The 11,944-nt window shown below is 41.3% G+C and overlaps 1 protein-coding gene across 1 annotated transcript in view; it reads left to right on the top strand.

Moving 5' to 3' along the window:
- Positions 1–1,916: 1,916 nt before the first annotated feature.
- Positions 1,917–11,944, top strand: part of GREM1 (gremlin 1, DAN family BMP antagonist) — a 57,630-nt gene continuing 47,602 nt past the window's right edge. Inside the window, exon 1 of the mRNA XM_066608505.1 lies at positions 1,917–1,937. The gene's annotated coding sequence lies outside the window, so the exon portion shown is untranslated. The remainder of the gene's footprint in view (positions 1,938–11,944) is intronic.

Below are 11,944 nucleotides of genomic sequence, written 5' to 3'. Positions count from 1 at the left end.
GCGCGCACACGGTGAGGGGATGACAATTCTCCCTATGCACCCTTTCAGCGTCCTACGTCACCACATTTGATCACATGGGACCGTGGTAGCGCTGGACGCGGAGCCGAGCCCCCATAGCAACGGCACGCTTACAACAGGATCACAACAAGGAGGTGCATCATAAACAAGTCCCTGGACAGTCTGTGGAATACTTCCAAAACTGACCAGCTACCCCACAGCATTAACATTGATCAGTATAACAACCAGTTGAATGTGACAGATGAATTCAATAAAGAGAGAAAAAAAAAAAAAAGTGACAGGTGAATGATGTCAGATTAGGTGGAGCTACAAGGCACTCTATTTTAATAGGCTATATGATGACACACCCCTGAATCAAGGGAGGAGTTATCCACTACTTAAACCCTGTTGAGACACACTATGGGTCATTAGCCGCCAGCCTACCACAGAGGCTGGTGCTGCTACCTTCTCTCGTTCTTATTGCTTTCTAGGGGGGAATCTCTGGGGGATATTTAACCCTTTGAATGCTAGCATCGTCTACCTCTCCTTTACCTTTACAACTTCCGCTACAATCTAATTTTTGTCGAGCAGTTTAAGGACGTTGTTTACTGACTTTTTGACGTCCAGATATGGAATTTGGTTCCTGATGACGCTACTCCAACTGTAGCAGAAACGCGTCGAACCGCGTAATTTTTCTTAAGAAGTGACGTCCTAAGACTATTCCATATAATTGATGGATTATCTTTCCTCTCCTTATTTTGGATTGGAAGTAACCAATTTTGGAATTTTTTCTAAGTTATCAATGGTCTATTCCCTATCAGATATAGCCACATGGGAAGTTATCTATATATAGTGGACTAGAACTGGGAGGAGTGGATCTTCTCTTTTCTGCTGAGATTACCCTGAAGTCTCTATTGGAGTGCAATTTAGAGGGATTTATGTATACCCCTGTGCACTAAACTAGGCTGGGGTAACGTGTGAAGTTCCAAAAATTCAGAACCCAATCACAGAGTTAACCCCTCGATTAGAGGGCTACGGAGACTTCTCGAGGTTGTTGGTGTTCTGAGAAACTTCTGAACGTACTAGCTAGTTTGACCCTTTGAGTAAAAGGTTATAGCTACACTACATAATTCTGTAGCAAATCACTGATTGTTTTGAACCTTCTATGGTCTACTCCTTTTAAAGCTGTATAGCTTTAAATTCTCTATCCCGAAATACGGCCATTCCGTCATCTCTGGGAATTTTGTTTGAGTACTCTCTTTTAGCTATATGTGTGTCCTATTTGAGACTTGTTCATCAAGTTCTTTTTTATAAAGATTCAATAAAAGTTATATTTTAGTTCTGAACCCTACAGTGACAAATTCAGTTTGACCATCTGGTGTTCCTCCTGCTCCAGTGATCACTTGGAGTTCTTAGCTGTATACCTGCTGAGCGCTCCATTAACAGAGCAGCTGTATGCAGAAGATAGTGGTCCCGCTTATCTTCTGCATACAGCGTGAGCCTTCATTTACACACTTATGCAAAGTGAACCCTCAAAACTGTTACTCAAACTGCCATTTGAGAGAATTTTGAGCAATCATCCTGCCATGTAAATGCATACAACGATTATCGCTCAAAAGATGTCTTTTGAGTGAATTTTGAGCAATAATCATTGTGTCTAAATGGGCCTTTACTTAATTGGTGCATTTAACATATCTTGCTGGTCACAGGTTATCACTGTTTGACAAGTTTCATAAATGCCAACACCTTTTTTCTGCCTCTGTAGGAAACAATAGTCTCACGTGACAAATAATGTGTTACAGCAATCTTTTGTGTGGGCTTCACTGTCACTACAGCAGCTGAAACGGATCTAGCAAGCCAACTTGTAACATGGTGGGTTATCTGTGAAGTGTGCAAAATGTGTACATCTGGGAACCAATATTTTGGCCGGATGTTCAATGGTAAATATTGGGAGTTCATGTTTTTTTGTTCTTTTTCTTGTAGTTCTATTCTTGTTGTAAACTTTTTCTGTTTAATTCATGGATGGAAAAACAACACCATGCACGAAAAATGTTAACATTGCATATGTGGTTCAGTATTACAACTGCGAAATGTGTTTTGTTTTTCAACCAACATTGTGCAATAGTGATATAGTCCTGATCGTATTACTTTTACCCTTAGTCACTGTCCATTATGTCTTTGCATGTGGGAGAACTCGGATGACCCAGGTAATAGTGCTGAGAGTGAGAACTACAAAAAAGTGTGCCACAAAGGGTTTTTTTTTTGGTATTTAAAGAATTCGCTCTACATCTCAGTACCTTTTATGTAGAAAAAAAATTAGCACCTAGTAATGTAGCAAATTAAAGTTATCCACATTTCTAAAATTGATGGAAAATTGGTGAGCGGCAATATATGAATGAGCAATGCACAAACTCTGGTTCATTAACATTGTAGAACCGGATAAGGACAACTGCAGTGGCACAAGTGCCCGAAGCACTAGACTGAACCCAGCCAAAGTCTCTGTGTATCAAAATCTGCTCTATAGCCCTAACGTAAAACATATATCTACACATAAGTATAATAATAAACTGCATAAGCTGAACAGGTTTTTATGGTTAACATTCTTCAATAATTCGTTCTTATGTGCAATCATTTTCAAAAACTAATATAAAAGGTTCTTCTCTAAGAAGTCTATTTTCCTAAGCTGCCATTGCCTGTTACCTAAACCATTCCGGGATGCCCTGGAGTACCAGGTAGCCCACCAAACACATTCGGTCCACTAATTTTATCCCCTATTTTGTATGGAAGGCTTTATTTGTGTCTTAGCAGCTATGAGGGTTACAGCATCAACTGACCTCGGTAGTGTTCATTACTAGAGATGAGCGAACGTACTTGGTAAGGGCGATTTCGCAATTGAGCACCGCGATTTTCAAGTACTTCACTACTCGGGTGAAAAGTACTTGGGTGCGCTGTGGGTGAGCCGGGGGTTGCAGCGGGGAGAGGGAGAGAGAGAGGGCTCCCCCCTGTTCCCCGCTGCTACCCCCCACTCCCCTCTGCAACCCCCCACCCCACAGCGCACCCGAGTACTTTTCACCCGAGTAGTGAAGTACTCGAAAATCGTGGTGCTCGATTGCGAAATCGCCCTTACTGAGTACGTTCGCTCATCTCTATTCATTACCCTTCTAATACATAGCATCTTGAGGGGAATGTGAATTTAATGTCATACAAGAAAGCTTTACATGCCTAAATATGTTTTTGGGGGTGAAAAGATTGCAAATGCAAAAGTACATGAAAATGTTCTGTTTTTATGCATGGACAGATGTCAATGCAAACACTTTACCAGCAATTATATATAAGATATTTTAGATCTTGGTTGCCTTATTGGAACCCATTTTTGGTAACTGCATTTTACAGCACTTAGTAATTTTGCTTAAGAAACAAAAGGCCAGAAGATATATTCATTGTATTTCTTGTATAAACCAAATTTTAAAAAAATGTCCGCCTGTAAAAGCTAAACTGAAGGAAAATATGACAAATATAGTCCTAAGTGCTCACAGCAAAAACACTTTCTTGGGTTAGTATAAATTGAAACCACCAAAATAATTTATCTTAGTATTTTCAAGTTTGAAATATATTTCTTCCTCTGTAAATTGTGTACTGGCTTCAAGAAATCTGGTCCTGGTTTATAGTTATGGAGTATTTTCGGTATGTCTGGGTGCATAGATGCCTAATAAATGGAGAAAGGTTTGTAAATAGCATTGACTCAAACCATGTTTCCCATTAGTGATGAGGAGACGTTATATACGACTACACAACAGAACAAAGCCACAGTGCACATTTTACTGATATCACACACCCTGGTTATGTGAATGTGTCTAAAACTACTACATGTGGTTAAGATCGTAATAATGTCTCTTTGCATTATTGTTACTCAGAAACAAATATAACATTGTATATTTAATAATGTCACAGACAAAGGCAATACAGAGACCTGTAGTCACTAATGATTTTGTGTTTTAGGGAGAAATGCCAGTTTTATATCCGAACAGAAAATAAGTTGGGACTTCATTCTTTGAATGCAAAGATGACATTTAGAGGCACATATGTACAAGCCATAGTGGTGGTGCTCTTAGTAAAGGACATTTTATTATTACAATAGGACTATAAAAGATATGTTCTATTATTGCTGTGCCACCTTGTGTTTACTACCTAAAGGAACAATGAACCTAAAGTACACTTTGTCAAAAAAAGAAATCCGGCCGCTAGAAGGAGTTGTTGTTTTGCTGCAAAACTCAGCATGCAGTTACATCTCAGGCAGATACACAAATGATTAGAGTTGTGGTGTTTAGATGAACGGTTTTGTCACCTGAGCCCCTAAAAGTGGTTCCACCCCATGCTTATAAAAAGGCTCTCAGAGGCTACTGCTGTGTAGTGACCTCTTTTCCCACTTGTGTAGAGCATGTTGACCACTAGACACCTCTACAATGCAATCAAAGAGATGTTGCCTAGTTAACAGAGTTTGAGAAGCAACACGTTATTTGAATGTGAGGAGCTGGATCGTCTTATCAATAAATAGCTCACCACCTGGGCGTTTAGACCAGATTGTTAGAAGGCGTTAGGACCAGTGGATGCATGAGGGCAGTCACCCGAAGAGACCGAGCTCAGGACACACGTGACAGACTATCAGTAAAGAGGATTGTCCGAAAAGCACGAGCAGCTCTGTTTCACTGTCTGCCATCCAAAAACAGGTGCCACCATTGTTGCATTGTGTCTGTCAGAGCCATTTTCAGGCACTTTGCTGAAGTACATTTGGTCTGATAGCACTCATTACGTGTACTGTCTTTGACATCCACCCACTGTTGCCTCAGTTTGCAGTGGTGTCATGAATTATGAAACTGTACTGCTACAAAGTGCAACTGGGTTGTCTTCAGTGATGGATCCAAGTTTAGTTTGGACACTTATGACAGCCATGTTTGTCTCTAGAGACCTAGGGGTGAGCGCCTTAATCCTGCCTTTGCTGTAGAGTGGCACACCGCCCCCACTGCTGATACGATAGTCTGGGGAGCCATCACATATGCAGGTGGTCATCCTTAGTACTTAGACTTCAGCTTCCAAGAGGCATTTTCCGGCAGGATATGCTCAGCCTCACACAGCAAGGATGTCACAGGAATGCCCCCACAACATGTTATTTTAGGAAACTGTAGTTTTAATAGCTAGTGATAAGATGTTACTGGGTCTATAGTTGGGTGTAGAAGCATTATTTATACAAGTATTTTCAAGCTATAGGTCCCCTGTCAATATGTTTGCAATATCATTAATTTATTTTATAACACGGAAAATATTTTCTTACGAAATCATGTATTGTAATGGATATTGACTTAGATCAGATCTTCAGGCTGTTCTGAGCTGCATAGGTTCCTCTAGGATGAGCCATCAAAAAATGATAACACAAAAGGTCAATCTACTAAGGGCTCATTTCTGTAGGGCTGCATTCACTGGAGCAGATTTAGTAATCCTGTCTAATAGTGTAAATGTAAGGCTAAACAGTCTTAATGCACCAAATTTATAACGGCTCATGCGGGTTGATAAATCTGGCACATCTTTAGACTGATATACCACCTATTAGTTGACTTAGCTTTACGGCACTTTTTGTGCCATAATGGAAGTGCATTTTGGTACACTATGTTGCATTTGGGTCACATCCCTTTCTTGCGAAGCCCCATTTCCTTTTAGAACACATGAGAAAAAGTGCCGAATACGCATCATAAATGTGATTTAAAACCATGTAAGGGTGACTACCCACTAGCGTTTGCGAATTTGCTGCATTTTTTTTTCCAGGCGTCTATGGGACTCTCTAATGTTAAAAACGCATCGCGGAAAAAAAAATCGCAATTTACCGCGAAATCACGATTTCACGTTATGCAATTTTAACATTAACAAGTCCCATAGACACCTGGAGGGAAAAAAAACACTGCGAATTTCGCAGTGAAAAAGGACTGTAGTGGGTAGTCACCCTAAGACAGTTTTCTGGTGCAATTTGTGCCAGAAAACTGGTGCATTTTCAATGGTAAATCTGCCCCATGTGCTTGATCTTACCCTAACGAGTTCAATCTTCAACACAATCATTTGTTGATCATCTTTTGCTATACTGCTTTACTCAAGTCCTACGGAAATTATTCAATATACCATTCACATAGGCTAGAACAGGTCCATGTGCTGTCTGTGAAATACGTGGACAGGAAATATGGCTATCAGGCTATTCGCGAGTTTGCACACAGACTGATAGTCTATGGGGAAAAAAATAAGGCATGTCTTATTCTAGTCTGTATTATGGACGAGAATAGGATGTGTAATGCTACAGTCCGCATTGATTGGACAGCACACGGACAAGTGTCCATCGTGATTTGTGCCCAAGAAGATCTGTGTAACTCTCATATGGCTGTCTGAATGTGGCCCAAGATTGAGAAACTGAAAGATCATGTTGAGATATGGCAGAATTGGAGAAGATTTGGTTGTTAGATTTTCTTAAGGGCAGGCTCACGCTAACATAATTTCATTGTATGTTGCGCACAAAATATACACGTGCACAATACGCAGTGAATGTAGTCAATGAAAGTACATTGATTTTCATTGATCCATTCACATGTGCCTATATTGACTGCTTATAATATGCGTGTAAAAAAGAACGCAGCGTTTTCTATTTTACCGCGTATTATGCATGATAGAACCCTATTGTTCTCTGTTTATACGCAAGATTGCTAAGCGACAGAGCAGAAAAATGTAAAAAAAACAAAACGAGGAAAGACTGTGCATGATGGCGCGCATGAAATATGCTGTCATACTCAGTCAAAAATAGATGCCATACGCGGCGATACGCGGGCTCGCACAGCGGTAAAACACTGTGTTATACATGCAGCCTTTCACTACGCGCTTGCGTGAGCATGGTCTAACAGTTCAGCAGACTTCAATGGATATAATTAGAGATGAGCGAACGTACTCGGTAAGGGCGATTTCGCAATCGAGCACCGCGATTTTCGAGTACTTCACTACTCGGGTGAAAAGTACTCGGGGGCGCTGTGGGTGAGCGGGGGGTTGCAGCGGGGAGAGGGGGAGAGAGAGGGCTCCCCCCTGTTCCCCGCTGCTAACCCCCACTCCCCTCTGCAACCCCCCGCCCCACAGCGCACCCGAGTACTTTTCACCCGAGTAGTGAAGTACTCGAAAATCGTGGTGCTCGATTGCGAAATCGCCCTTACCGAGTACGTTCGCTCATCTCTAGATATAATCCACTTGCTGTAGTATCACAGACCGAATTATAGTTGAAACGTGTATCATTGATCAAACACTATTATATGATTGGCTGCCTTAGCACTCATGCTCACAGACATATCTCAACTCCACATTAACTTAAACTGGGGTTGGATTTGGGCAGGAACCTTTACTAGTACAGTAATAATAGGCTCACCACAAAAAGGTAACATGTTAAAACTGTTAAAGGAGATTTCCCACTGTAGGCACACATGGCATATCCACAGGATATTCCATGAATGTCTGTTAGGCTCAAATCTATGACCCTATCTATCACAAGATAGTAAATGTATTTTGAGTGCTGTTGCCACTTTTTAGTTTCTGATTCTATTGTATGTTGCAGTCATGGTTTAACGTGCACCTATGGATTTCTATTGGGAAGTGCTGACCTATTTTATCCTTTTTTGTACAAATATTGTGGAGTTGTGGCTGCCTCCACCTGGTCGTGCACTCCCGCCCGCTACCCATTTAGCTTCTGTCCCTCCTATTGGACCATATAAATGGTATCCTACCTTCCCTGGTTTTATTTGTATGCTAAAGGCCCATTTAGATGGGACGAATGTTGTGCAAATGATGCCTAATGCTAGTCCCTGCATGTACTCGCTGTCATGCTGTTGCACAGTAGGTAGTATTGCTGGCTCACAGCAGGGTGGTTGAAGGAGATTTCACTCCTTGCTCTCCCCCGACCCTCTCCATTGACTTAACATAGCAGCCGTTCAATACTGAACGGCTGCTATTTACACTGAACGATTGTCGTTCAGCTCATCGTCCATCGTTTATGCTGCATAAACGATGGACGATGAGCAGATCGCTGATCGCTCAGTGTAAATAGCAGCCGTTCAGTATTGAACGATTGCTATGTTAAGTGAATGGAGAGGGGTGGGGGAGAGCGAGGAGTGAAATCTCTTTTAGCCTTCTGGCACCCCTGCTGGCCGCTCTGTGAGTGAGTCAGCGATACTAGCATGGGAGCGAGTGTATGGCAAATGAAGTTCAATATTGATAAATGTAAGGTTCTGCACATGGGCAGGAGAAACGGATGTCACCAATACACACTAAATGGGGTACTGCTAGCAAAAAGTGATATGAAAAAAGACCTGGGGTTACTAGTGGATTGCAGACCTAACTGGAGCAATCAATGCCAGTCAGCTGCTACAAAAGCAAAGTCTTGGGGTGCATTAAAAGAGGTATAGGGGTGAGGGACGAGAACATTATCCTACCACTATATAAGGCACTTGTGAGTTCTAAAGTATTAATGATACTCTGACTTTATGTAAACAGACATGCTTTTGTAGATCCAAATGAAGATGAAGTGAGGGCACAAGATCTGTCAACAGCAGCATGTTGATTGTTTCTAGGCAACAGGAGATTTTGCTGAAGCTCAAGAGTAAAAATGAAGAGTTACAAATCCCCAAAAAAGAAATTAGAGATGCCTCGTTTTAGGTCAGCTGATTATGGGGAGAGACTATTTATCAAAAGTTGCTATATGATTTTGTATGCCATTAACTTTTATAAAAACTTGGTAAACGTATCCACTGAAAAAGCAGAGCACTGATTATGGATCCAAACAGCAATTATAGTAGGAAACCAGTCATTGCATTAATTACAGTCATTCATAAACCAATCTAGAGAAACTTGTTATGCCTAGCAGTAACGTTTTAGCCATATTTTGCTCAAGTGATGGAAGCTCTGATGTTATAAAGCATCAAAACTGGTGTAAACTGTAGCAGAACATCCATCAGCTATCTGAGCAAAGATGATAATCTAAGCAATCAGAATATTTTGGTGCTTACATACAGCAGATAAAATCCGTCTAGTCAAATCTTCTGTGGTGTTTGATCATATCAGATTTTTCTTGTACATGTAAATGTTCGGAGGACTATTTATAAAACTATTATTGGGACTGTTTTCTTTCCGCCTATAGCCAGCTGACCACATAAAGAGTTTGAAGGTAACTTTGTAGATATATTTCACCACTGATGTTGTCTGCCAGTGCTGCTTATTATTGGGAAAGTTCAAATCTTAATCATCCTTAAAGAAGCAAAATGCAGCTACAGAGTGATAACTTAATATATAGGTTTTTAAATGCAGCACATTTGAACAATAATTAGAGATGAGCGAACGTGCTCGGCCACGCCCCTTTTTCGCCCGAATACCGCGATTTCCGAGTACTTCCGTACTCGGGCGAAAAAATTCGGGGGGCGCCGTGGCGGCACGGGGGGTAGCAGTGGGGAGTGGGGGGGAGAGGGAGAGAGAGAGGGCTCCCCCCTGTTCCCCGCTGCTACTCCCCGCACCGCCACGCCTCTCGGCGCCCCCCGAATCTTTTCACCCGAGTACTGAAGTACTCGAAAATGGCGGTACTCGGGTGCGTAAGTACTCGAAACGAGTACGTTCGCTCATCTCTAACAATAATGTATAAAACTGTTAAGAATTAATTTGTAAGACTGTGTACACATTTTTTGAATTGTACCAATGCATATAAGATTTTTTTAAAAAGTGAAATTCAAAAAGGGTTAGATTATCCTATACAGCCTGTGTAAGTAAGAATTTACAGGTGGCGCAAAAATACACCACAAAATCCACAGCAAAAGAAAAGGCAAAATGCAAGCAGATTTACTGTGGTGTATTTGCATTGGATTTGTGTTGTGGAATTCCATGTAGTATTGAAGTCTATGATGAAATTCCGCATCCAAGATATGCAACTTGAAAATGTAAGTCCTGTATGTGTTGCACATTCCTCCCAATAGCAATACATGGTGTAAGTTTTCACAGCTGATTTTTTTTTCTACTCCAGAAATTATGCCCTGTGTGAATATACTCTTTTGGTCCAGAGCTGCATTCACAATTCTACAGTCTTCGGAGCTAAAATCTCCCAGTATTTGTTGATACTTCTATGATTAATCTTTATACAAAGTAAAAATAGCATTAAAAAATTATTATACTAAAAGGTTAACGCTTTAAATTTCAGCTACTGTTAGCTTGGTTTCTATGCTGCAGTAACCACATAAGTCTGAAACCCAGCCTATGCGCATCGGCCAATGGTTACACAATTTTGTGGGTAAAAAGGGTAGCATTACCTGCAAAATTGTGCTTCACATGAGCTGGGTTTTGGATGCAGGCAGCATTCACAGCATTGACACCCAGTCTCTAGGAATATTTTATTTATTTATTGGAACTATTTAACTAGTAGAAAGTATTTTAAATGCAGCAAGTTTGAACAATAACATAGGACTACAAAGTATACATTTTTCAGGAAAGCAATGGCTGCACCCACCTCAACAGTTAGTGAATACACTGTGCCTACCACCTGGAAATATTGTTACACAGAGATTTTTGATAGAACAGCACTACAGACTTTAATTGGATGCAAATTAGGTTTTTCCTTTTTTATTATTGACATAGTTTATGACTTGGTGATATCCTACGATACACAATGAATGAAGAGCAACAAAATAAAGCATGTGACAATATTAAAAGGTACATTATTAATGGTAAATTATATATCACCTGTGCACAGTACACATACAACTTGAGGATACAGAATAATAACCCTTTTAGACAAATTGATTCTCGTTTGAACCAGAAAACAAGCGAGTGACGTCGCTGCTCCCTGGAATCGTTCACTTCTCATTCAGTGTTTCCCATTCCTTTGTGAAACACTGAGTGGGGAGTGTTTAATAGCAACCATAAGTGAATGAGCCAACGATTTTAATTATATTTATGCTGGCTGAAACTGAACAACACGCGAAAAGTGAATGTTTCTAGTTTGTTTGGTTATTGGTGTGCATTTAAACCGAACAATTATCGTTCACTTTTGTTCGTTTAAACGATTTTTTGAATGACAATCATTCTATCTAAATGCACCTTAAGTCACTAGCACAATTATATGACAAGAATGTAGTAAGAGAAAGGACAAGAAGGGTAGGTACTAGTGATGAGCGAGCACCAAAATGCTCGGGTGCTCGTTACTTGGGATGAAATTTTCGCGATGCTCGAGGGTTCGTTTCAAGTAACGAACCCCATTGAAGTCAATGGGCGACTCGAGCATTTTTGTATATCGCTGATGCTTGCTAAGGTTTCCATTTGTGAAAAATAGGCAATTCAAGAAAGTGATGGGAACGACACAGCAATGGATAGGGCAGGCGAGGGGCTACATGTTGGGCTGCATCTCAAGTTCCCAGGTCCCACTATTAAGCCACAATAGCGGCAAGAGTGCCCCCCCCCCCTCCCAACAATTTTTACTTCTGAAAAGCCCTCATTAGCAATGCATACCTTAGCTAAGCACTGCACTACCTCCAACAAAGCACAATCACTGCCTGCATGACACTCCGCTGCCACTTCTTCTGGGTTACATGCTGCCAAACCCCCCGCCCCCCCGCACGACACAGTGTCCACGGCACACACCAAAGTGTCCCTGCGCAGCCTTCAGCTGCCCTCATGCCACACCACCCTCATGTCTATTTTTATAATGCGTCTGCCATGAGGAGGAACCGCAGGCACACACTGCAGAGGGTTGGCACGGCTAGGCAGCGACCCTCTTTAAAAGGGGCGGGGCGATAGCCCACAATGCTGTACAGAAGCAATGAGAAATATAATCCTGTGCCACCGCCATCAGGAGCTGCAGACGTGGGCATAGCAATGGGGAACCTATGTGCCACACACTATT

This window comes from Eleutherodactylus coqui, chromosome 6, assembly GCF_035609145.1.
Source record: "Eleutherodactylus coqui strain aEleCoq1 chromosome 6, aEleCoq1.hap1, whole genome shotgun sequence".
NCBI lineage: Eukaryota > Metazoa > Chordata > Amphibia > Anura > Eleutherodactylidae > Eleutherodactylus > Eleutherodactylus coqui.
Note: the sequence above shows the minus strand (reverse complement) of the source record. Positions and strands in the feature narration are given on the sequence as shown.